Below are 27536 nucleotides of genomic sequence, written 5' to 3' on the forward strand. Positions count from 1 at the left end.
CCCATGTGCCCAGCCCTGGCCCATCCTGTCCTAATGCCAGGGCCTCCTGCTTCCGCCTGGGCATCCAGGCTCCCGTGCCCAGGGCATCTCCCTGCCCAGCTCGTGCAAGCCCGCGTGCTCCGCGCGCCCCCACCCCCTTGGCCCGATGCATCCACCCGCTGCCCCCATGCACGCCCTGCCCCATCGCAATCCCCTCTCCCCCGGCCCTGCCCGACCCCCGCCGCGCATCCCGCCCCCGGGCGGTGCGGCCCCCAGCCCCGCGCATCCCTCCGGCCCGAAGTTGCTGCCGAGATGCGGGAGCGTCACCGCCTCCTAGCAACGCTCCTAGCAACGCGCCAACATCTGCTCCCCGCGGGCCAATCCGGGCCGGGCACATCTGGGCGGCCCCTCCCGCGCCGCGGCGGTGGCTGCGGGGCCGCCAGATCGGGGCTGCCGCCGGCGGGTGCAGGGCGCGGGGCTGGGCGGGCTGCAGGCAGGTAAGTGCCCGCGGGAGGTCCGCGCCCCTGCTGGGGGGGGGCTCCATCCTGCCAAGCCTGGGGTCCTCAGCCCGCTGCTCAGCAGCCTCCTTGCACTCCAGCCCCCCAGCTCTCATTGGGTTTTGCTGAGCACTGAGAAATACTGGGGCAGATCTTGGCTGATGGCAGGCTGGTTCCTCCGACCCCTGCAGCACCCTTAAGAGAGCCTCGCGGCACCCCTGGGGGCGGCTGCACCCCGGTGGAGGGGCGCCGGCTCAGCCTCCCGTCACTGTTACAAGGCGCGATTGGGTGCAGGAACTTCTCCTCGGGCTGTCTAGCACCAGCATGCGTCCTCTGACCCAGAGCGATATAGCTGATGCCAATCTGCGCCAAGCACCCGCCGTCTTTCGCAGCTCTCCTCTGGGGGGGAGAGATGGTTTGAAGCTGCGTGCCGATTGCCCCGTTCCAGACCCGAAACGCTGTCCTCCGAGGCAGCCGCGCGTGCCCTCCCGCGTGCAGCTCAGCCAGCCCGTTACAAGCAGCAGGCAGAAATGCCACTGATGGGGGAAGATCGCTGCCGCCTTTTCCCCAGGCGGTGCCTGCGTGGGCGCAGAGGGGCATGCAGAATAGGAGAGTCACCTCTGCGCAAAAGGATGTTGTGATGTGACTCGGAGCACTTTGCCTTTCCTCTGACAAGGTAGGGGCTGCCGGCCTTCAAGAGAGGGGAGCAGCGCGAGTCTTCTCCAGGTAGATCCCAGGACGGGACTAATGTGCAACTCGGGCAGTCACCCACTGCTTAGAGGAATGTGGGTCCTGGAGAGCTCTCTCGTGTCATTACCAAGGGGATTGCCGGTTGAAATGATTGTTCAGAGAGCTTTGCTCTCCTCCGAGCTGAAATGAAGTCCAGGAAACAAGGTCCGAGAGAGACCATTGTACCTAACGTCAGGGTCTTGCGTCCTGTGGGATGAAATCTCCTAGGAGCCGCTGAAATAACATCTTGCTTCCTTTGCAGCCTGGATCCTTTCGGTGTCAGTCCTGACTGCCACGACTGAAACACGTCTCTTTCTGTCTCTGATTGACCGTGGCAGGTGACTGGTCGGCAGTGCGGGGCAGTGAGAAATGCTCGCAGAGCCTGTGCAGAGAGGAAATCTTACCAGCGTCGCTGAAATTATCCCAGGAAGACACTTTGCAGATTGATTCAGCGTCACAAGGTAATAACAAGTTTGCAGACTAGAAATCAAAAAAAAAGAAAAAAAAATCACTTTGACTTTGAGGAATTGAATTGGCAAATCTCTGTTTGATCTCCTTTGGATGATCAGTGCAATGGGCTGTTTTCTGAAAGTGCGGTGGCTTATTAATAGTATTCTCTGAAAGGGGACAGAGTAGGAAAGATGATTTACTTCTATTTGTTGTGTACCAGCTGAACCCCGCTCTCCTGGCTAATGCAATGCAAACAGTCAGAATGAAGGCAGTGGGACGATGGGGACAAGGGAGGTGATGATCGCTCTGTAATCAAGTGTAACATCTTCACGAGCTCAGGGGAGGCTATTAATATCCTTGTGTCAATGAAGGAATATTGCACACATGTGCATAGAACGGATTAGCAGGAATCCTCCAAAGCGATTAGCAAACAGTCAGAAATGCAGTTTCAAAGTACAGAGCCAGCAGGTTAGCAAACACGCGGCTCCCGGGCTACAGCAAAGCTCTGTGCCCGTTCGAGGGAGCTGTCCCTGGGCCTGGGCTGAACACGGACGGAAGATGGGTCCTCATGGGTTTCAGAGACAGCAGTTGGGGTGGGATTTGTTTGGTTTTTTTCCCCTCCGTGTGACGTGCGAGGACCAGCCGTGTTTCCGTCGCACACGTTCATCTGCCCACGGTGCAGCAGAGTCACAGAATCAAATAGGAATCCTGCCACGGAGCAGCTACTCCGGCTGCCTGTGAATGAAGGGATCTTGGCAATGGCATGTGTTTAAATCAGAGCAAGATTTTAAGGATGCTCTGCTTAGCTAAGAAAGAAAAGAATTTATTACCGCATTTTTACAGCCATGGCAAGGACGCCGCAATATTTCCTGGGATGTCGCCCGCTGAAAATAAATGTCAATTCCTATTTATTTAAAAGCTTAAAGCTCTCTAGTTGAGTATGCAAGACAGGGATGACTGAGACATACGCTATTCCCGAGCCTGGCTGACTTGCATATTGATCACTTCTCCATGTACGGCTGTAGGAATCTAAGTGGGACACGGGCACGTTTTACTAACAGCCCATCTTGAAACCTGTTCCCTCTGGTCAGCGGATCTCAGGTCATCAGCCACATCCCCAGGCCGCTAGCAGGGTGCAGCCGCCCCCCACCCCATCGCCTGAGAACCTCACAAACATGAGTGAACTTAATCATGGGGAAATGCAAAATGCTTTGCTGAAGGGAAACTGAGGCACAGGAAAGGTCAAGTTGGGCGGCGGGGAAGGCTGCAACCTGCAGCCTGCATGCCACAAGTGGCATGGGCATCCTCTGTGCGTGGCACGCAGGAAGGCATGGAGGGAACGGGCACTGCAGCAGTACATGGGGCAGGGAGCAGAAAACAGGGCACAGACTGGGCAGGAGCAAAAAGCAGGTCAGGCAGGAAGCACAGGGAAGGGTGCAGAAAGCTCAGCAGCAGATCAGGCAGAGGAGGAGGATCGGCGCAGCACTCAAGGCGGTGCGGGGCTAGTTTGTGGCACACCTGCCAGAAAGGTCGGCCCCCACGGGGTTGAGTCTCTCGCCCGTCGTCACGTGCAAAGCGTGTTTCGCGCAGAGCAGACTTGCTTCACTAAGCAACAGAAGTGGAGTGGACACGTGGTGCACAGACCTGCTCCCCATGCAGGATACAGTAACCCCGGGGAAAAACGCACTGGATCTTTTCCACCTAGCTCAGTTCCTACCTGGAGCCTGTCGTGTGCCCCCTTCCCCACCCGGTCCCACCCCATTTGCCCCTTCCAGACCGGCTCCCCCACCACCTTGGGGGCAGGCCCTGTAAGAGCACCTGCTGCCTTCAGTCAGCCTGGGAGCGTTGGTTAGTTGTCCCTGCCTCCCTACAGAGCAAATCTGCTCCCAGTGAAAAGCCAGAGTCCTAACCGTGATTGGGCTGGGAAACGAACCCAGGCCAGGTCTCCTGCATCTGTAACCGCAAGACAGTCTGCCATCTGCTCCTCATGGCTGAGCCATTAACAAACCCCAGCCTTGCTCCTTGTCTCTCACCTCACTTATCTCGATGTTCAAAACACGGCACCTAATTCCTGCAAAAGAGTTGGCCCTGACACCGGGGGCCTTGGTGGTGATCTGAGAGGTCGCCTGAAAGCATCTCTAGCTGTTTGCATTTCCAGGAAGCCGCTTCTACTTCAGGAGCGTTTCCAGTTTCATTCAAGAACGAGGTCCCTGCGTTCCCAGCCTGCTCAATAAATCCCTGCATCCAGGCCATTTAGCGCTAAATGCTAAAATGACTAGAAAGGGGCACCTTTGACTCTCCTAATGCATGAGACATGGTACAGCCGCATCTGTCGACTCAAGGTTAGAGCTAGGCGCCTTGTCTCTCGCTGACGTGTGCGGCAATTAGAGGGTTGATGCTTGTTAACATTAATGGGAAAGAGATGCGGCTCTTCGATGTGCGCTGGGAGCAGGTACCCAGAGAGCAGTTGCTGTGAATGGTACGCTGATTTGAGGACCGGGAGGGAGCCCGTGTTGATTCACCGGTGAGATGTCAGCTTTGCTCCCTCTGAACACAAAGCGATTTAAAGTTCAGGCTCCATCTAAATGCAGAGTGCCCGCCAGTCAGGATGAATGGGACCATCCTGACTGGTGAGGTTTGGAGAATGGGCCAAATCCAGCGCTAGCAGGTGCAGCACTGGATGCTAGTGGCATTGCACTTGTCCTGAAATCTGGCCCCGTGCCTTGCCTTGTGGTGTAGCACAGAAGAAATGCAGTGTGTCGATGATGTGGTTGTCTCCCAGGTGGAGAACCAGAGGCTGTGACTCATGCCACCTTGATGGAGCTGTCACAACGCTCGGCTCGCAAGGAGAGCCGTGTACACAAGACGCACTGACTCAAGGTGTTTATGTTTAAATAAAGCACCGAGAGGCTGAATCACTGCTGCAGCGCTGCCGCTCGGGGTGGCCACAACCTCGTCAAAGCCTGCCCGAAGCAGGCACAAAACCAGGCATGTCCAAAAACACCAGGTCACCTGGGGAGAGCGCAGCTGCCCCCTGCACCTCAAATAGGGCCAGGCTGGTTCCTGTCCCGGGGTTAGCTACACGCGGGTGGGCTGAGGGCTGGTGCAGGTGCAACGGGGTCAGGACGTGCATTTTGTCTGCACCGATTATGGACCTTGAACATCACCAACGGTCTCAGGCCTGGGCTCAAACCCCTCTGCATAAACCTCTCTGCATCTCCCTCCTACTTGGCTGGGAGTGAAGGCTCGTTCTTAATGTTTATTCAATTCTTGGCCCTTTCCATAAGATTAACACCTGGGGGTAACCATAATTACTGATGTAGGCAAGAGAAATGTTTGTGCCGTTTAGGGACCAGCAGAGAACACCAGGCCATTTCAAACAGGCGGCCGAGACCCCGTACCCTTCAGGCAGTGGCAGTTAGAGACTTTGAAGTACCTCCTGGCCGCTGCGAATGTCAGCTGGTGAAATGACACCACGAGCTGCCATTCTCCGGTGTCCTAACACGGGACCCCGGGTTTGGTCACGAACACCATCCGCGTCTTGACACTCAGTCCTACTGAGCCTATCAACTTCTTAACAGCATCGCTGCCTGCTTTTACAGCCCACCTGTATGACTGGTTACCAGTCCACCCTACTGTTCAGCTCGTGGTTATTTCCTGGATACGGAGCCCTGACTCCTAACTCTGGAGTAATCAGTGGCCGCGTCCACACAAGACGCTGACTGCACAGTTGTTACTGCGCAGTCCTTTAGCACTTGCATACCCAAGTACTAAATGACTGCGCAGGAACCGCGGTGCGTTACGGTGCAGTAGCGCCCCTGCACGGCTTCCTGGGGTTGCTGACTGTGCAGGAGCCGTGCAGTCACCGTTTGTGCCACACAACGCTACTGCGCAATAGTAATGAGCTACCGGGCAGCCGGCATCTTGTGTAGACGCGGCCAGGGCTAACTGAATTGCTCCCAGCACCTACCGCTTTAAGTAAACTGGGGCAAACATGCTCGGGTTCAAAAGGAAACCACTGCAATAGTTTGCCCGTGACTGCTAGCACACGCGCCGCATGTTGCATAATTACAGGAAAGACAGACCCGACTCCTGCAGTCAGACATATCATATTGATAGTGTTTTCAGCACAGAGTCGCTGTTGATAAGTTGAAGAGCCACTTGAACATGGGAGCCACAGGCTGAGTACCCCTGGGTTAGGCTGACAAGCGTAGCCTCTCGCATTTGTGTAGCAGAAGTGGGATGTGATGAGCTCCTGATGCCAGGTTGCTCTTTATTACCGGCAGGCTGCTGGCAGGGTGCATACACATCCACATCCGCATGAGTGTTTTCCATTGCTTTGTGTATCGGCTAGGGCACCTCTCTGCAGATGATTTCCTGGATGCCATCTGCTCATGAAATGCATGCGCCAGTGGGACTGTCCCAAGGCCTGGCACGATTGTTAAGCGCACAAGGAAGCGTCGAACAGCAAAACCCTGCTCTTCAAGCCCTTTTCTAGCTTTAGGTTTGCTATCTGGCCTGAACCTGACTTAAATGCAGCAGCTCTTGCCTCTCAGCCAAAGAAACCCTGCATGGTCTGCAAGCTTCACAGTGGCTCCAACAGCCCATTGACTCAGGGCACCTGATCTGGGAGAAAGGGGTGGCCAAGGCATCCTGTTGTCCTCCTAGTGGTCTGGGTCATATAGTCACTCAATTTAGAGCAGCTTTCAGGCTGCTCCTCAGTTGTGCTTGGGAAGCAGATTGCACTGGCAGGTCCCAGGGTCATGGTAGCATCTTGCTTTCAAGCCCCTTGCACACTCTGGTGCTACATGTGGTGCCTGAGTGCAGACCAGGATCTGGGCCATTTTGCCTCTGGATTAATGCGTCATTCATTAGATGGAATATTAGAACATTAAAACGACACCTGAAATGGTGAGGTTTGTTAAGACTTAACCATAATAAACCCTTTATTCAGTCTGTGCTCCAAGTTCACTACAGCGTCATGATGGAGTGACAATGGCTTCCTCTGCGAGTCAGAAATGGGAGAAGGAACTCTAGTGCCAGTTAGCTACCAAACCAGTCTGCTAGACGGACCATTCCAGCACCCAAGGGTGCGATTCACTCCGGCCCAATAAATCCCTGAGTAGCCAAGCTCTGTGCAGTGTGACCGCAATGCAATGCAATGCAGTTCATCCCCAGACACCAGGGCGCAGGTCTGCAGGGCAGCCCCACATTGGCTGCTGCATCAGTCGCCGGTCTGTAATAGCATTTGCATCCCTTGCACCAAGCCAAGAGCTCATGCAACTCCACCTGCAGAGTCTCTCCAGCCCTAGGCCCAAAGTGGGATGTTGCACACAGTGCACTCAGGGCTGCTCCAAGGTGGTCACGTTGTCTCTGTTCGGTGAGTGAAGAGCAGATGGATGGCGCTGGTTCCTGGCTGCTCTCCTGGCAGTGAAGACCCTATTGGGCACCAGGCAGAGGGGCAAAGCACCAATTTCCCTTTCTGATTTTTCCACCCGTGATGTTCCAGAGAGAACATCCTATTGCTGGACCTTCACTTTTAGGTCTTTCTTGCACGCAGTCAGTGTTTGTCTCCCTCTGGACCGTCTTGCTAAAGCTGTGTCTGAAGTCCCTGGAAACAGTTTGGTTCTGCTCTTTCTTCTCCCTCGCACCGTTCAGCTCCGCACTGCCGGTAGATGAGGCTAAGGATTTGGGAGGTGGCTCAGAGGCTTTCCTTGCAAGATTAGCCAGTGGTTAGAGCAGCAGGGTGTGGCTTGGGAGGCCTGGTTCGATTCTGGTTCTGTCACTGGTGGCTTGTGTGACCTTGGCCAAGTCATCTTGTCTTTCTGTGCATGCCCACCTGCAAGGTACGGTGCCACTCTCTGCGCAGTGGTGCTGGGAGAGTAACTACAGGGTGGATTATACTCATCTTCTGCTGTAAGCAGTGGGGATGGGGGAGGGCTATACACTGAAGACCCCAATATACAAGATGAGGCCCATCTCCTGGGTGCCCAGTCTTGCCACTCTGTCTAAAGTACGATACATCAGCACTGCTGCTCTCAGGGTGACCTGGCCGAGGCCCATTACATGAAAGCTGTAGCCCAAGTTTAGAGTGGTATTTGCTGCTCCAGATGCAGCAAGGGATGCAGCAGTGCAGGTGCGTATATGCCTAGGAATGGGGCATCTTCTCCTACCTGGCATACAGTTTGCTTCCCATCAGAGTCACTGAAGACAGTGACAACTAGTAAAGTGGGTGGAGCTGATTCTCCATGCTGGTGGCCTAACAAGGCCATAAACTGGGCAGAAAGGGCTGTCTGGGAACACTCCCTCTGCAAGGGTATTTTTTGCATAATGCAGAGCTGCTGAAATTGTCCCTTCCAGCACATGAAGTGGGTGGAGGTCGTGCGGTCCAGCTGGGCTCGGGGTCCGGCAGGGTATGTAAGGAGCCATTGCTGCAGAGCTTAAGTTAGAGCAGCCTCGTGACTCCTCTGGCTTAAGCTGTTGGCTGAAATGACCTGTCGCAGTCCAGGAACAACCTCCTTGTTTTCCACCGTGCTTGTATGCTGAACACAGCTGGTCTAGCGGGTGGACCCAGCCCCCACGGGAGGCTTGTATCTGACTAAGGACTCTCCCATTTTCCATGGGTGAGAAAAAGAGCCAATTCTTCTCCCCTCCTAAAGAAGCGGTGACCCTAACACTTCATATAGCAGCAGTGGTGATGGCTTTCCACTCGGATCAGCGGTGCTCATGTAGGGAGCAGGTGCAATCGGTGTTGTTTCCTAGTAGCAGCCTGAGGTCCGTGTTTTGGAATTACAATGCTGGCTGCTCATGTATTGCAGCAGTGGTTCCCAAGGGACGTGCAGTGCGATGCATAAAAAGCTGCTTTATCAGGAGCAGATCCAGCCCTCAGAGCCGTGTCATCTGGCCTGCAGGGCACCCCACGGCTCCAGAAATCTGGCTGTGGGGGAGCAGTGGCGCTGTGACTGCTCCCCCCTGCCAATTTTTCCAAGCTCCACGTGGCAGGATTGGGCCCTAGCCATGCCGGCCCTGCTGTGCAGTGGTATCAAGCCCACAGACTGGCCCAGGACCAACCCAGTACTGCTCATCCAGCTCCCAGGGGCCAAACGTTTGGGCACCACTGCATAAGCTTTGCATATCTCACTGTGTAATGTCTTAGCCTTTTGGCTAAGATCAAGTATAGGTACCTTGTTGGGTGTAAGAGTATAGCGTGCCGCCAATCTTAGCGCAGAACAAAAAGGGTGCCCCGGGTGCCAAGAGTTTGGGAAACACGATCACAGATTCAGGAGCGATGCCTCTTGGCCCGGCTTTGCTGGTAGCAACCAACTCCTGAATTTCTTCTGCTGGCGTGCGTTTTAAATGTCCCCAGAAATCTGACTCGGAGGCAGAGAAGTTCAGCTGGAGAACGGGAACACCGGGAGTAGGATCTGACCCTACGGGCATTTTAAAAGGCACTTGTTTTCAGGAGCTGTACTCTGAAGCACGGTGTTTCAAGGCAGAAAGACCACCCCCCCCACGAAACCTGCACCCATACAGACACACATGTATCTCTACTGCCCTTTTAATAGAGGCCCACACTTTTCCAACACTGAACTGATCACAGCACCACAGAGCCTCTTTCATTTGCCTAGTTAAATGCAAAGGGGCTGCTAGAGCTTGTACTTCGCAGTCTCGCGATGAGAGAAAGCTCTGTGCCACCCCCCTGCCCTTCCCCAAGACCCCCTGGCACAGAGGGTCTTCCCACACTTCAGCTAGTCCTGGCTGCCAGAACAGCCCTCTGCGGGCAAGGAAGGGCTGCCCCCATTTCAGTCAGCACAGGGGAAGCACGGAGAGGACATAAATCCCTTTTCTACTTCCATATGTGAAGTTCAGTGCTGGCGTGGCCGTGACTCCGGTCCTTGTGGCCATTGAAACATTTTGGCTCCAGCCCTGTTGCCACGAAGGCAATGGCACAACATCCACTGACACCCCACGGACGGGGGGGGTCGAGCCTTTTGTCATATACAGCTAAGAGTATGCAGCTGGCACCGTGCCCCTCTCCTCTCTGTGAAGGAGCGTGCCAGCACTCCCGCAGGGATCCCCTGCATCCTAGAGGATCAGGCGAGATGAAAGCATTAATAAGCTTCTACTTTCGAGGCACTAGAGGTTAGCGTGGTACTGGAGCGCACCTAGAGATGGGCCCAGCTCCCAGCAACAGAGCCAGGTCTCATCCTGCGCTCGGCTCTTCTGTCCTCAGTGCCCTGAAACAAAGCAGGGATTGCACACCCAGAGCTTTGTGGCCTTGATCCACTTCCCTGCTCATTCATAATCCCCAACAGGAATATTCTTTCTATGCAGCGCAAATCTGAGTCACCTAGACATAAGACACCAAGGGAAAGCATGGGCAAATGTGGCCACTACATCGCAACCCTGCAAGCCCCTTGTTTTCTGTGCTAGCAGCACCATCTAGCGCACGGCTTTGTAATGGCTCTCCGCTGAAATCCCTCCAGCCCTTCCCTGGCCAGGAAGAGAGGGAACGTGTTCTTGTGCAAAACGAATCACGAGTTTCCAACTGCAGCTGGAGACAACTGCAGACCTCCCCATCCAAACTCACGGCTTTTCTTGCACTAGCACCACCCGCATCAATTCAGGGCGCTGCCCATTTGTACTAGCTCTTAGTGCGACCGGATTTTTGTCCACCTTTACATCTGACATTTGGAGAGTAAACTCCTTGGGAAAGAGGCCTTGGTGTCCTTGCAGTTCTGCAAATTGTCTAGCACCTCTACAGAGAGGCGTAGGTGAGAGTAAAGCTGATCACTTGTCAGTCGAGTCCCAGAGGAAGCGTTCCCAAATTCTAGGCGCGTCTTTTCATTGACAATATTGAAAGCGTTGATTTGTCCGATTGTTGCTCACACTCTTTATTATTATCTGGTTTGCACAGCTGCTCCAGACAGGGTAGTGACAAACACATTAACAACGTCGAAAGTAGCCTACTTTAAGAGAAAATATGCAGAAGAAGAACATTTACATCAAGATTACCATGAGTACTATCCAAAAGTGAGTACGCTTCTTCTCTCCCGTCGTCTTTGTCCTCGCTCTGAAAGTGCAATCTGCTCGCTCCTCTTCCTCGGTTCAAAAGCCCTAATGCTTGTTTTCCCTTCCCCAGCACCTGATATTACCCGAGGACCGGACTTGCATCCTAAAACTCTCTCTGCAGAAGCTTCGATTCCTCGAGGATCCCGAAACGTACCTGCGCAGGTCTGTGCTAATTAACAATTTGTTGAGGAAGATCCACCTAGAGACCGAGAGGGAGAGCTATGAATACTTTAAGGAGGCACCTTGTTGTCGGACGGCTTACTCTGATGCACGAAAACGGCTGAAGTTTATGGTACAGGAATGCTGTTCTCCGTCACTCTATTATGAAGAGCTGCATTCATATCATATTGTGCCTTATTCGCCAGAGAACGCCATTTATGGAATGGGCTATACAAGCAGCCACTTGGAGCAAAATTCTCAACTGCTTATTTATAAAATGAATTAAAGTAGCTGTTAGATCCACTGATGTTTTGTTTCTGAATGTGTGAACTGCTTATTAACATGCTCAGATGAGGCACTAATTGCAAACACGCTTGTGATCAAAGATGGGATGCACTCCGAGCTGAATGGCGGTTACTTTGAGGCATGCTCTCCAGCGATCGGTGTGAAGCCCTTGATTATAAAGCCCCTTCACACGCAGGCAGGCAGCTGGGGCAATGCAAAGGTTTTTCTAAGCAGAGACCTTATCTGCAACGTGTATTATAGAAACGGAGCGCCGGTTAAGTTCTCAATGTGTAGATACAGACATTTGAATCACTTTGCATTTAAATGGTGCCATCCCAGGTGGAGGGTAAAGCAGAAAGGGGCAGATGAGTCTGACAGGGAGGAGAGAGCGGTACGAGCTATTTCTGGGAAGGGGTGAGGAGGTGAGGTTTTTCTTTGAAGGAATGGGTGCCAAAGGAAAGGCCCTTTCAGTTCAGATCTTGCAGAGAAATGACATGACTCAACTGGTACATTCAAGAAGCTCTGCAATGAGGTTGGTGAGGGCTTGGGGGGGTTTATAACTGATCCACCAAATGGCACTCGCATTTGCTTGCTTGCTTTCTCAGTTGGCGCTGAGTTTGCTATTTTACAGTAAAGCTCAGCTGCTCAGACGAAAAACGCTTTCCTCATCCAAGTTGTCAGTGTTTTCTAAATGTGATCTGCCTCCCCTTCTTCCGGTGGTCTGCTTCGAACTCAACTATGATTTTTGTGCAACATCACTATGTGGCCATGCGGCTTGGGGCGTGATCAGTGTTAGTGCCGAGATAGTTTGGGTTGCTTTTTTTTTTAAGGTTATATGATTGATTTATTTTTTGGGAGGGGGGGAAGCCTACATTGGAAAATAACTATAGTGGTCAGATGTGAATAAAACCTAAGAGGTCTTTGATGCAAGGTGAGCCTACTCCACATTTGTAATAGCGTTTGAGGTTGAGTGAGAAGTCTGGTTTTAGGTTTTTTTGGAACTACCTTTAGCTCTATATAATCTCACAAGCATGTTCACGGAGAGACATTTAGCAAATTGATCACTAGTACAAGAAAGTTTTATAGCTGCTCAAACGACGTTCTAAAAATACCAAAGAGGAGAAAATGATGCTAAAGTAAATGGAGTCAAAAGCAGGGATTATATACTATGCCCCGAGACAACGTTATTAATGAGCCAGTAAATGGCACCATTACCAATATATCTATCATTCATTCAAGAATGATGTGCAACATAGACGTGCTGAACAAATACGGTGCCTGATCCAAAGCCCATTGAAATCAGTGACCTATTGGCTTATGGTGAAAGAACCAACTTTGCAAGGCAGCTTATGATCACAGATGATGGTACCGTAAGACGCTCTCATGCTGCAGATGTATCCCCACATCCCAATTTTGTCTGAAAGCCTTTTCTTATGCAAATTTGACGGATGCCATTTTTGAAGCATTGTACAGTATGAACAAATTGTTTTAAAAAATGCTTGCTACAGCTGTACTTAGTATAAAACCAAGACTCCTCTTGTAACCCTACTCTAGGATGCCTTGTTCTTCTATATTGCACACGCAGCGGCTGCTGTCGGGTCTGCATTGACAGTACAGTAAAAAGCAGGGGAGAGCTGAACGTGCGAGGAGCAAAGTGAGTAGAAGGTGACAGGTCACTAGATGCCTCTCTTGGCTTTGGAAACAGGAAGAGAAAAAGAGCTAGGAGCGTTGAGAGGTTTTAATCACATTTTTCAAAGACCTAAATTAAAATATATATATTATTCCCCAATTTAAAGCCTACCGCTCTGTGAAATATTGTTTTGCTAACTCGCATAGCGAGAGCTTAGTTGATATGCAGAAAGGGGACGCTACTGTTTCTAAAGTGAACTTAGTAACTGCAAATTCTTAGTCTGGCAGAAGCCACCTTAATTTTTCTTGGAGGCCAAATTTCTCTATTTGCTTCTAAGGCAAAGACACATTATTTGCAGACTGTATCCCAAATCCAGTGTAAATCAGCATAGCTCCCTGGATGGTAGCTCCTTGGCCTTCTGTTGGTCCCACTCCCGTGGCTTTCACTGGAGTTACGCCAACCAAAAAACTGGTCCAAACTTTGCAACATCAGCTCGTCACGTGTAAACCGAGGTGTGTTGAAAAGCCATCCAGGAAGAGCTGCCACATCCCTCTGAACAAGAGAAATTGAAAAAGGGCCAGGCTAATTTGGAGAGAGGATGGCCATTATCTTATGTGTATAACAGCCTTAATACTCCAAGCAAAAACTGAGAGTGAAGCACTTCTGCCGTCGAATTTGTGGGCAGAGTTGTATAAGTAGCGCTGTTAAAAGGGCCATCATCGCTCGGAGTCGGAGAGCTCTTATCTCTGGTACATCACATATCATCTATGCACTTAGAGGTTGGGCAGGGGGCATTAGAGGACTCCCTTATATTGGTATGTGTCATTGGGAAATTATTACGGCCTTCTGGTTTTTAAAAATATGTAATTTTCTGCTCTAAAGTACTGGCATTTATGCACTTTTTTTCTTTGTGTCCATTTTCAGTTGAATTCATAATGATCAAATTACTGTACGGCACGCTAAGTAACCTTTTCCTCAGTCATTGACGATGACACCCACTTTATTATATGTGCACTATAATTCTGCTCTGAACGACAAGGCTCATTACACTTCACAGACAATTAATCAAGCTGGATTTAGCTTTTAACCTTTGTTAGGACAATTATGGTTGTTGAAGTTTATCTTTTGAAAGCTAATTTCCTTGTCTAAGGAGAGAAATGATTGCTTTGTTAACTGTCTAAAACTTATTTGAGATGATGCCTCAAGAGATGTTGTCACTGAAAGCACCTTATTGAAAGGCTGGCAAGGAAAATATTCTGGACGGGTCTCAGGTAACTAACTGCTCAACATTTTCATAGATCAAAGGTTTGATTTTCCCAGGTCAAACACAAGGTAGGATTTTCATCAAAGGTTTGTCCCTCTCCCCCTTTTTTTCTCAACCAAAATGTAATAGTTTAGTGAAAAAATATTGCTGAAATGCAGGGGAGCAGCAAGTAGCGTTGCCACCGCTCCCCTGCTGCCAAATTTCCAGACCCACGGGGAGGCCAAATGACCTGGCTCTGGGGACTGGATCGGGCCTGCAGGCTGGAGACTAAACACAGCTGATCTAGTGATAATTCAATATTCAGTTACGAAGCCACCATTTACGACTATAATACAGACACAAAAAGTAATGTTTGTTTGATGGCACCTTTCAGGATGTATAGTTTAACTTCCGTACCAAGTGTCTGGCATTTGTTGAGTGACCCCCTTCGCTAGAATGTAGTGATTAAAAAAAAAGAGTCCTTAAATGATTTTAGAGCTACCATATACACATACACATGCAGGCTATGGTTTTGCTGGGTGTAAAGAAAATCCTTTCTTCAAAACCAGTTATCTTGGAGAATTTTTCAACAGAGCATGTTACACCTCAGAGAGAATATGAATTTGGAGCCTGACTGGGACAGATTTGGTAATGTCACTTGATCATCTTGAACATGACTGGCTTGTGAAGTACTAATTTGCAGCTCAGTTTTGTATTTTATATAGAAACATGCTTGGGTCTGTAAAATGAACGTGTAAATTATTTTACATTTTCCTTGTGCCACTTTTCCTAATTGGCCGTTATACCTAGGGCTTGATCTCGAAAATAATTACTAGCAGGTGTGTTGTGTGTTGCTGTTGTCTCATTACAGCGCCTGAAAGGGCAAATCTCGTGGCGTGTACATGCACCACAATGAAACTGCGCTTAGTCGTGTTTGTAGGATCAAGCTCATATAGTTATCATCCTCCAGGGGCGAAGCGTGCAGTTAAATGACAGGGAGCCTACACGCTTCGGTAAGGCACCTTGCATTTGGAAATCCTATGGCGCAGATCCTGTACACGCTTCAAGTATGCTTAAGTTTACTCACATGTGTTGTCTCATTAAGTCAATGGAACTACTCATGCTCTTAAAGTTAAGCATGTGCGTAAGTATATGTAGGACTGGGCTGGTGTACGCAGTGGAGCTCCTCCTGAATTGCCTCATTATCTGTGAAAGTGATTATTGCCCTGCTGCTTGAGTTCTTGAATTCCTATATCTGCACGGTCAATGGACCTGTTGTTTTCAATGAATGTGGTCAGCTGAGTGTATGGAATATTGTGCCTTAAAGTCCCATCATCACACAAACCTTTGTATATGCTCTGTAAATATTCTGTAACCACAACATAATTGCTAACTTTGTGAATTCAACAAAGATTCGGTTTCATACTTGAGAGTACCTTGAAAAAAACCCCATCTTTTAAATGTCCCCTAATAGCAAGGCTTCAGATTGGAACAATCACAAACCAAGGTTTAATGATTCCCTGCTGTTTTTTCCCTGGTGACTTATCCTTTGCAATTCATAAAATTCCAATTTTTCCTTTTCTTTTTGCTCCGAATCTTTGAGTTCTGTTTTACCCACAACTTCATGGTGTACACACATCGCTTTCCAAGTGAACCCAGTTATAAAGCTGCAAAAAAAGGTGTCTTTCTCATTCAAAGCCCATGTATACTATCTCAGCAGGGAATCACTTGCATATAAGAGCTGGTGCAGGCACTGTCAATATATTGTCATATATTTGATATTAATAATAAAGCATCAAAAGTAAACATCATATTTCTATCGAAATGCATGAGCCTGCGTTACATAATGTTACATATATGGTGATGATCCATCACTTAGATAGTGTAATACTTGTTCTATAATCAAAAAATGTTTTTAATGTTTCAAATTACTGGAGACCCAACTAAAGGTTTTTATGAGATTGTTTTCTAAAGTGACTAGTAGAAAAAGTTTGTATATGTATTTTAAATATCTATATATAATGTGCATGTTTTGTTAATAAAACTATTTCTATTGAAACACCGTGAACTTTCATTAAACAGTCCAAATACGCCGGTGTCGACTTAGAAGATGGCAAACACACACATTACTCTTCTCAAGAGGATATTTTGAATACCTTTGCGCCCAAACTATTTTTAAAAAACCTAGGTCCCAATACCGCAGTTGGGCCCTGGTGGTAGATACACCTGTCTCCATTCAGCATTATGGAAGCAACGGATGATTTCTAGTGTTTGCCCAAAGTGATGTGATTCCTGGAACTGAATCATTCATAACTGACCCACAGCTGTTGGGAAACACTGCCGTTTCTTCCTATATATTACATTATTTAAAACCAGGTAGGAAGCCTTTTCAGAAAAGTTCTTCACACACTTCCATTTGGATGCTGCAAACAGGTCCTCGATTAAAATACATTGATCAGAAGCTTTTTTTTTTCTTATCCCAAATTTTTTTTTGGGGGGGGGGGGGGGAGTTGGGGAGGGAAGGTAGAAATAATTTTGCAGCTTTTAAATCAGAATGCTGCCATGGGGGTTGCCAAAACCCCCAAATTATTTAAATGAAAATGGACATTTTAAAATGAAAATGTCATAGATTTCCTAGAAATCTGAAGATGGGAGGAAACTCCAGAGGCCAGTTTTGGCTTAATCCTATAAAAGGATTTAAATAGCTGCAAATCAGTGCCAGAGAGAGGTACTGAGGCTCTCCATGCAAAGCATAGCAGAATCAGGATCCAAACAGGATCTCAAACCCGCAGGCTGAGCGGGGTTGTGCTTAGAGCCAGCAAACTGAGAATGGCTCTGTGTGATGGCTTCACCCCACTCCTCTCCACTATTTAGTGCTTGCCTGCAGGCTGCAACCAGGCATCACCGTCTGCATGGGAGCCAGAGCTGGACTCCCCCTGCAAACCTTCCCAAGACCTGAGCAGTGCAGTGGTCCCTCTTTTGGAGCAGGGCTAGAGGTGGCAGCAAGGTGCTCACATTGTATAAAATAACCTTTTCTATAATAAGTGGCTTATATAATAAGTACCCCAGTGTAACACAGAGGTTAAATTCCTGTCACTGGGAAGAGACAGAGGAACAGAGATGAACGATGAGGTCCCTTTGAGACTAGGACCTGCCAAGCCAGAAGGAGTGAAAACCAGGGAAGAAGAGGCAGCTGGCATCAGCTGTGGACCCAATCCTATTACAGCCTGCAAGCCTCTCATGGGAGACTCCTGTGCTAGCCTGACAGGTCGCGGGGTGAGCAGCAAAGGGGAAGGGTCTGGAGGTATAAAGACTAGTCCCAGGCAGCAAATGAGGAGAGAGGAGGGAGATCACCTAGCAGTAAGAAAGCAGGGTCCTGGAACAGCTGGTGAGTAGATCTGGAGATCTCAATTGCTGGAGATGGGTGGGTTTTTTCTTTTGAGCCCAGGTGGGTGAAGTTTTGTGTTCTGGGCTTTGTTTATGGCCCAGTGGGGCAAGGCTAACCTTTTACTGGTAACAACTGGTAGGCTGGGTGCAGCTATAAGGGGAGATGAGGAAGCTGCGTTGTAGTGCGCCAAGGAGCTGGACTCTGCAGTGACTGACCTTGGAGAGGGTGGTGAGCCCACAAGAGAGTAAAGCAGCCTCGCTCTGAGACTTAGGTGCTGATGGGGTGATGAAGGCAGGGAGCCTGCAGGTCTAGCCCAGGGGTTAATCCTTAGGTTTAGTTGAGCTAAAGGCTCTGGGGAGACCTAGGTGGGGCTAAAACAGGGCTGTCGGTCAGGAACAAGGGGAGACCTCCATGGGTGGATGGGCTGAGGCTCTGGGAAGAGAGTCCAACTTCTCCAGTTAATAATGGAGACTTAAATAGGACAAGGCTGGCAAATGGTAATGTCTGGCCTCACCTCCCACCCCCTTTTCCTTTGGGGGATGAGGCAACCTCTTGGAGTCATTTAACAACAAGGCATGGCAGGCGAGTGCAGGAGGGGGAGTGCAGGACCAGCTGCAGACTGAACCCTGGCGTCCCCTGCCAGTGTTGCCCCCTGCCACACCTGGAAACAAGGGACTGGGTGCAATGTGCAAGCATACCTGTCTTGCCACCAGGTTAAGGCTATTTGGAGTGGGAAATGCTGCAGGGAAGCCTAGCTTGGATGTGGGGGGTAGTCTTAGTTCTGGCTCCTACCCCTGGACTGTTCTTGTATTTTTTACAACCCTTATCTATAATACAGAAACACTCAAGCATGTGTAGCAGAGCTCTGTACTCTTCCCATCTCAAATGAGTGCCCTAACCACTAGGCTAGAGGCAGGCTCCCTCTTGCTTGTTCTCCTTCTGGTCCCCTGAGTCTTGCTTGCTTGCAGTGGTCCAGAGTCAGCAGGAGGGATAGAGGATGCCCCTCCACAGACTAGCAATTGGGGGCATTCTCTTGGGCAAGGTGGGGTGACTTGGGTTTGAATCTTCCTCAGGCTTAGAGGGGCATTGAGGCCTGGCGGAGGGCACTAAGCCATCATATACAATGGAGGAGCAATTGCACCACAACCTCCTCCTCTGGCAGCCCTGTTAAAAGAAAGTGAGCACAGCTGTATCTTAAGAAGGCAGGTGGTAGTTGTGCTCTGAACTACTGGATCAGGTCTCTCAGGGGGACTCGGCCTGGAATGAGTATGTGCGTGATGATGGCAGAACTTTTTACTGTCAAACAAGGACATGGTCGATGAATGTGGCTGCAGGCTACCTAGGGAGCGAAGATCCCACCCTCTCTGCCCAGCCTGGGGTGGTGACTGGATAGTAGGGGCATCCTTTCCCAGAGGAGATGTGCCATGCTAATCTTGCTGTTTAAAGCCCTACTACAAGTGTGGTGGTAGAGATGCCCCCTCGGGTAGCTTTACCGCAGAGAGGGAGGGGGCTTGAGGGGAATGTGCTTCTCAGCAGCACTGTCAAGAGTGCCATGGAAGTAGTATAGAGACACCACGATGCACGGGTGTTTGACTCGCAAGAATGTGCTCCTTGCAAGGAGCTCCTTCAATTGTCTAGCTCAAGCCAGTCCAACTGGCAGTCTGCAGGATTAACCTGTAGCCTCTGGTCCGGGTGCTGCTTCCCAGGTCTCCAGGCTCCCCCTTCTGCTTCCTGCCCCTGGGGTGTGGGGCTCCTGCGCAGTTTAGTAGGAGGTAGTGGGGGTGGGCATACAGCCCTCCATCCGGCCTGAGGGTCCTGCAGCCCAAAATTAGACAGCCCTAGTCTCAATGAAATCTTGATGCAGCAGTAGAATCAGCTACCTTGCCTCAGCTGCTGTTGATCGGTGCACCCCAGACACCAATAGTGCTTAATAGCACCTACTACCAGGGAGAAGGTACCTCTTTGTTGGACCAAGCTGCAGAGTGGCAGCTGGAGCTGTCCTATAGCTGGTAAGGCACGAATTGCAAACCCATGGGTAGAGTGTGAGAGTCATCAGCGTTTTCTAGGAGCTACTAACTTTTCCTATGAACTTTGGATAAATTGTAATGAGCTTCTCTCACTCGGTTGGTCACTAATGCCTTTCGGTTCAGGTCCAAGGAAAGGGGGGAGAAAACGGACTGTTTCTTTCCAGCTCCAAGGAAGAGCTGAGAGAGCAATGAATCTGAGGAAGGAAACAGCAAGAGGGTGGGAGGGAAAAGCTAGCCTAACTTCCATTTCTGTGGGCTCATATCATCCATGACTTGAGTAGGGATTTCTGATGATGTCTTTACTGACTCTTCCAGTGCTCCTGATCAAATCCGGCACCCTGGTCTTTCTCCTGAAAACTCCCTCACATGCAAACTTCCTGGGACAAAGTCTTACAGAGATGAATGAACTCTTAAACACGATGTTTATAGGACTGTCGGTAAGCAGAGCTGGAAGGGTCTTCGTGAGGGCATCTAGTCCAGGCTTCTGCTCACGGCAGGACTATCCCAGCCAGGTGTGTCTAACCTATTTATTCTTGATAACTTCTGAGGATGGAGATGCCACAACTGCCTGTTCCAATGAGGGGATACCCTGGTAGTGAGATCATTCGTTCTTCCTAATTTCCAACCTGAACTTGGGATGTCGGAATAGCCCTAGGGGGCCCTAGTCACCCCAAACCCAACTTTTGTTCCCCTCTTTAGGCACTGAAAAAATGCAGAATAAAATGGTGGCTCATCCTCCAAAGAGCTAATATCTTTGTGAGAGAGCCTTCCTATTTAAGAGGCTGAAATCTGGGTATATTGAGGTGGAGGTTATAATCTGAGAGAGGGAGGCAGCCTGTGTAGTCCTGTGCAAGCCAGCTTTAATCACCGGCTCTGCTTCTCGGCTCGGTGAAGCTGGGGGAGCAGGGACCTTTGTGTAGACAGCACAATGCAGCCGCCCAGGAGCCTGGTCTTTTGTGGGTAGCTCAGGGCCCTGCTGCTCTGTCTTCACTGCTATCGCTGCCTGAGCTGGCTAAATCAAAGCCGGCCTGTATGTGGACACAGCGCAGTGGTTTTGCCCATTTCCATATAAAGTCTGTAGGGACAGGAATACAAGCCAGATCTGTGCTTCCCCCGGCCAAACTACAGAAGCAACTATTCTTCTGACCCGGTGTCAACCAAATCCTTTCTGATCCGCAACAGGAGGAAATCTTATGGGACCAGGATGACAGCCAGAGGCTAGGTGTGGGACTCACCTACCTATAGGGTATGTCAATTATGCAGGGGTAAATGAACCAGGTTCCTGCTCCAATCTGAAACTGTTCATCAAATGTATTTATGGCAGGTATTTAATGATTGGATTGATTTCTTTGCCTGTAAGTTATTGTGGATGCAAAGTGCTGCAGCACAGGACATAATACATTATTAGGGCACTAACGTGGGCTTAAGTACCGTAATGCCTACCAAGCTAATGTGACCCTGCGTCACAGAACAACCGGCTGCTTTTGGGGGAAATGAGCCCAGTGCCCCATGCAAGTAATCGCCGGCTTCCTACTGAATCTGTGGGGTTGGGGCTTACATGAAAACAAAGGGAGTTAGGTGGTTAAATAGCTTCAGAGGGACCAGATCCTGATTCTTTATAAAGGGCCATAAGAGCTGGAGAGGAACACAGCCCTGAGCACCCTGGAGTAGGGAGGAAAGAGCTCAGCTACTGGACAGCTCTAGGGCAAAAATGGCTTTTGGTGCAAGATTTTCAAGGCTTCTGTGAGTCTGAGTCTGGAGAGGAGAGAGCCTTTGGGGACCGTGGCCTACAGTGGGCGGAGGGATTGCTCTGTCTGGGCATTTATTCCAAAATGACTATTTACCCCGTAATCTGACTTCAGGCTAGGGCCCAAAATGGGCCCTACATTGCAGGCTGTGGTGGAGAATAGAGACCAGAGCCAGTTCAGCTCCTGAAACCAGCCTAGCCACAGCAGCATGGAGCTCGGCATAGGCATGCCCCTCAGCACTGCATTGATCCTTGCCTCTGGGTGTACGTGGATTTGTTATCCTAAATCAAAATGCAGCTGCACGAATGTCTCTGAGGAGACATTTCCATGAGGCTGGGACAGTGTAAACAGGAGGTTGCCCTGGGGAGTTAGCAAGAACGAGGGCGAGTTGCAGTGATGGCAGGTAAATTATGATGTTTAAATGCCACAGTCTTCCTGGAACTCGCATTTCCCAGGTGAGCTCTTTAAGCTGTTTTTAGAGAACGTAGTCTCTGTTCCTTACTCTTCTCCTATAGAGGACACCTTGGGATGGAGACATTTCCAGTTAAACCCTGCTGATATCTTTATCAGCTTCAAACCTGGATCTGATATGACCCGGACTTGCATCTGGCCAAGAAATGGGAGCACTGATAACTTCAGTGCTTGCAGCCTGAACATCCGTGCATTTAATGTGCATGTGAAATGGGGGAAGGACGGAAAAAGAAATGCATTGGGTTACTTCAAAACCTCTTTTTACCTCAATTCAAGGTCTGTTATATACCTAGAAGGGCCTCAGTCCTGTCCTCTGCGTGGATTTTTCCACCTCGATTCTCTCCTGAGGGGTCACAATTCGGCTGTTAGGGTTTATATTATTCTGATGCAGGTCAAGGAAGACGCCAGCACAGGACCCCCGATTCTCCCTTGCATGAAGGCCCCCTTTACGTCATCCTGGCAGGGCTAGTACCCTGGACATAAATATAACTAAAGTGCACGGTCAAGCTGCAGGAAGGTGGAGCAGGGCCCTGGAGTGAATGTGAATCCTGCCTGGCCAATGAAAACGCCGTGGGTTGGATGTGCTCCATTTGGTGTGCGGCTTTGGCCCAGACAGCCTGCTCTCTCTGAAGATGGATTGTGGTCTGACCCTGCTGGCAACGGACAGTCGTGAACCGACTGTTTCCACCACCACGTTGTAAAACAGCCTGATTTAATAGCAACTCGGCATGCAGAACAGCTAAAGAAGATGGGTCTGTAGTACAAGTTGTCATTTGCTGGCCTACCCCAACTGGTCTGTGTTTTCTGTCACCAACACAGGTGTAAATCAGGAGCCACCTAATTGCAGTCACTGGAGCTGGCTGCAACAGGGTGAGGTGAACCAGACTGTGGACTCCAACAGGGCTTGCAGAGAGGACACCCAGACATTGGGAGAAGCCAATATAGGGGAATATCCAAACTCCCCAAGTTGGGCTCCAGCCGGACTGCCCTGGTCCAAAAAACCTCTGTAGCAGGCTTGCCTTTCGGAGCTCTGGAGGCTGCCCAGGCCTCTGACCCATAGCAAAAGGTTGAGTCCAGGGAGCCAGATGGTGCTCGGGCTACTGAGCCAGCAAACAGGGCCGAGCCAGAGGCCCTGCATAGCCAAGCCCTGTTCCAGGAGACAGCAACCCCCTGTGAAGCCCACCATGGGCAAGAGAGCAGTTTGGTGCGAGGACAAGGGCCACCCCCAGGCCTGGGAGCCGTGAGTTGCAGGGAAAAGAGGATTCCCACCGGGGACAGGGAGTCCCCCCTGGTTAGTTAAGGGCTCCTAAAAGTGGAGGTCCCATTGGGAGGGCCCCCCTGAAGTTACCAGCTTCCTTGAAGGGCTTGGGGGAAAAGCCCAGGGGCACTGGGGTTTCCTTTTGGGATTAAGTTTATTTTTGGGGTTCTTGCACCATAAGTGGTGTGATGTCACGCCTTATATTTTGTGAACTCTCATGCTTGTAAATTAGTAGATGAGGCGAGTCCTAGGGCTCTGCTGGGACCCCTGTGGCTATTATTTCACCTGGTGTTTATGTGTGGCTTGTTCATTGTTCACCCATACTAATCTATAGTGTACCTGTTGGCTATCTGTGTTTATTTGGGGGGTTATCTGTTTCAGATCAGATACTTATCTGTGTCTGGAGCACTAGTGTAAGGTTTTATGGCATTTACCCAGAGGGGATTGATTATGTTATTTGTTTAGATATCCTATATATAATTATTGTACATACCTTTATATCCATGTTTCTTTTCCTTGTGAAAAGTTTATGTAAATAACTATATATAAATTTATGTCCCCTGACTGTCCTGGTCCTATAGGGACAAAGGTCTGCAGTTCCCCCACGGCACAACTGCCAGCTAGCAATTCCCTTCAATTGGAGAAGGGGAGTATATACCCAAGTATTCCTGGGCTACACCTCCCTACATCTTGTGCTCTGGCCCCATCACCAATGACACTGAAATCATGGTCCAATTTAGTGGGATGGACTGGGAAGAGGGGAAGGAGTGGGGAGGAAGAAATCTGGTTGTTGACTACAGTTGAGCTCAGGACAAACATTGGCTTGAGGGTCAAGCCCAAGGCCGGAGCTAGGGCCAGGGTCAAGGCAGGAGGAGGGGTTTCCAGCAGAGACTGGCTCTGCACTAATATTGTAGAGATTTGCCTGGTTAATAGGATTCAAGCCTGCCTAACCTAAGGCCAAGTGGTGTGGGATTGATTAACTTCTACATAGATCTGAGCACACGGCCCAAAGCTTCCCTCTCCTGAAGTCATACAGCCCCTCCAAGAGCTGGCTCTGACTGCTGCAGAGTTGTTAAGCTTATAGACCTGGTGACTAGGAGCAGATGATTAGCAATTGAGTATAAAATACCTCATTGCCCTGGGCTTAATGCTTTCCTACTTGGCTGCTGGAAGCTTTCACAAGGCCTGCAATGCTGCATGCACCACAGACCGGTCCCTGTTTGAGCACCTGCTTGGTGCCCTTGGTATACTACCTGGAATACCGCAATCAGGAGATGGAGATTCAGATGCCTTCAACCTAATCCAGGCAGTGAGTAGCTTCTGAAGGCCTAGGGTGTTGCAAAACCCAACCAAAAATGACAACAGAGCTTGTACCAGATGGGGCCAGGCCCCAAAGGCCATAGGAACATGACAACCAAGCACAAAGCTGAGAGACGATTCTCTGCTCCCTTAAAGCTGTGCAGCCGTGAGAGGTATGTAGGGCTGCATAGCTGCAAACAAAGACAGACTATGATTCCTCATTACTTGTTTGTGCCTTAGACAGGGGAGATTCAACCAATAGGCATGATATGGTGTCTGCAGTTGCGGGGTATGATGGTCAGACACCTCCAGATCCCTCCATGAGACGTGGGTTATGCATCACAGTTGACATGCATGTATCGCAGTGGACATGGAGCTTGCGTGTCCGCCAGACCAAACTGTTCTCTTATGAATGGAGTACAAAGCCATGTTAAAGGGAGACCCAAATTAGCAAAAGATGGAAAGAACTGATACTGAGAAGGAAAAAAAAAGTCATTTCTACATGGCAGGGAGGAGTGGATAAGTAAGGAACCAGCTGAATAGTTGCTTAAGAGACCATGTGGAAAAGAAGCTGCAAAAAACGTTGCTCCCATCACGGCTGTGTGTAACAGGGCTATCCGCCAGGTTACTGGCATGTGCCTGTAGGGCGTATCTACACAAGACATTTACTGCGGAGATGCGTAATTAGATCCACCGTAAAGTCTCAACATCTACTGTATACGTACAGCCTTAGTAGGCTGCAGGAAACGAATTAACTCTGCCGTAGGTTAGTACTTGTAAGTTGTAAATACAAATATTAGCCTGCAGCGGTATTCTTTGGTGCGCAGTGGCACAAGTGTAGATGCTGACAGAGCTGGATGGGGCACAAGGATGCTTCAGTACGGGGGCTGCCTGGTGCCCAGCCCTGCTCTGAAGCACCCTTGTGCCCAGCCAGCCCCTCCGCGGCACACTGAGCTGGGTTGAAGCAGCCTCAGGCTGGCAGGATGCCCCCTCCATGTCCCCTTGCCAGCTGGGGCTGCTCCAGTCCAGCTCAACGTGCTGTGCTTCTGGGTGCGTGTGAAGATGAGGTGCCCAGGTACAATAAATTTTGATGCAATATGCACCAGAGTTTATTGCTCCTTGCTAATAGTGCTTGTAGATGCATCCACATTGATTTTTTCACTTGGTTCTGCACAATCTTCCAGCCTTCCAGGAGCTTTATTACAACTGAGCTTTTAAAGGAGCTACTAGAAATCAAATGTGGGTTTTTTTCAGTAGCTTTTTAAAAAAAAGAGAGTGGCCAGGCGTACCCTGAACAGCTGCAGCCCTCCCCTACACACTCGGCAACCTTCCCATCCCGACCCTTCATTATCATGAACACGATTCAGATTGACACCTGCTCCTGCATTTCCACAAAGCCTCTTCTTGTGAAGCTGCTGAAGATGGATTGGAATAACTTCCAACAGGCTTTTAGATGAACACCCAGCCTCTGTGCCAGGACGACTAGTCGCATTGATGACAGTCATTTCTGCTGAGCAGTAATGACACCTGGTGGCTACAAAAATGCATTCAGATTTCTAAGGCTCCTGTCCAGATGTTGTATATGCTGCATTTATATCTTTTAATGGATAACTAGATAGAAGTTGTACAAGCATGTACTATGCTGCATGTGATTGCAAAGATGGTGGGAAGCGCTTACAGCCATGTATACCAGGACTGGGGCAGTACTTTTCTTGTAACACACAATGGAAGGAGCTCAGCTCTGCTGGCACAGCAGCGAATACGGAGAAGCATCAGGGAAGTGAAGCGCAGCTCCCAGTCCCTAGAGGACCTGGGGACAAGCCCTTCCCTATATTTTAGACCCTCGGGATGCTGCAACCTCAGCTTGGCTGCAGTTGCTCCCATGAGCTTGGCCAAACAGGGATGTGGTCTTTGTGCCACTAGTCCAGTGGCAAAGGGCTGTAGCAGAGCTCAGGATCAAGGCCGCAACTGAGATCAAGACACTTATACACCCAAAAGGCAGACCAAGTTCTTTGGGTAAATCTGGGATCTTTTATTAGACCAAGTCAAATAGTTGGAAACATTCTTCCAAATTCTTTTCAAATAGTTGGGAAAATTTGGCAAAGGAGAATGTTTCTAACTATTTGAGTTGGTCTAATAAAAGATATCAGGTTTACTCAAAGAGTCTTGTCTGTCTGTGTCCTTAGACCGACACGGCTACAACCTATACACCCAAAAGGCACATTAGTCACCACAGATGCAGCCAGAATATGTTGTATGTATTACAGCAACGTGCACAAGGACTAACACTGATGCTGTTCCAAGTAGCTCTCCGTTGCCCTTTTTCTTTGCCTTCAGAGGCCCAGCTTCATGCAGAAGGCTTAAGCACCACAATTCACTATTGCTCTCTCCCCCAGCTTTGATACCGTCTTCCATTTCAGCTGGCGAACCCAGGGTAGCCTCATTTCAGCATTTAGTTTCCCAGCTGCTTTCTGGGGCAGGAGGCTGGACTCGATGATCTGCCGAGGTCCCTTCCAGCCCTGATGTCTATGAAATCTATGAGTTCCTCCAAAGGCAACACAGCCGCGTGACTGCGTCCTGGGCTGTCCTACACACACGTTGCTCTGTTTCTAGGAAGCAATGCAGACTGGGATCAGCCCTTTTACACACTGCGCTGGTGGGATGATTTGGGGAGCTGACACATGACTTAGGAATTTAAGTTGGCCTTAGGAAAAATGTGGAAAAAGTATGGAAAAATGCTGTATTATTAAAGCCTCTTCATCAAAGTATAACCACCTCTGCGGCTAAGGCCTCATCACTCCCAAACCGAAGGCAGGTTAATTTTAAGTCTTAAAAGGCAGCTATTGAACGGTACAAAGAGAGAGCGAAAGAGTGCGGTGGCTGATGCCTCACATGTGAGTAGGTTTGGCCGCGGGGGAGTTGCATTCAGTGGCTTCAGAGCAGTCTGGTGAGTGCCCATCAGTGGAGCATAGCCAGTTTGCTGTTTCCTTTCTGTGTGGGTTTGTTTTTTTTAAGTAGATATTTTTATGGGTCCCATTTGCCCCGCCTTATAAAAGCCTACAAATATATCTGCACCTGGGGCGGCAGGTCCGTGTCTGTGCGGTCGCAGGGGAAAAAGAATGACTTGCTTAATTCCAACGTTGACCAAGGTTTAAGAGGCCAGGTAGGTAGCAGCACTAGGTACCAGTATGCTGAGCTGCACTGGGACACAGGTGCAACCCCTGTGCTTGGGGCAGGCCTATTTGTTATGCCATGGGGGAGTGCGGCTCTAGGCTTAGCAAGTAAAACTATAAGCCTCCCT

General features: G+C 49.7%; 1 long non-coding RNA gene across 1 annotated transcript; it reads left to right on the top strand.

Annotated features, from left to right (window-relative positions):
- Nucleotides 1–1473: 1473 nt before the first annotated feature.
- Nucleotides 1474–16103, top strand: LOC109284744 (uncharacterized). Its single transcript, XR_009460328.1, has 3 exons — nucleotides 1474–1666; nucleotides 10573–10688; nucleotides 10798–16103. It is a non-coding gene; the product is annotated as an uncharacterized LOC109284744 (long non-coding RNA).
- Nucleotides 16104–27536: the final 11433 nt, after the last annotated feature.

This window comes from Alligator mississippiensis, chromosome 2 (genome assembly GCF_030867095.1).
Source record: "Alligator mississippiensis isolate rAllMis1 chromosome 2, rAllMis1, whole genome shotgun sequence".
In the NCBI taxonomy this organism is placed as follows: domain Eukaryota; kingdom Metazoa; phylum Chordata; order Crocodylia; family Alligatoridae; genus Alligator; species Alligator mississippiensis.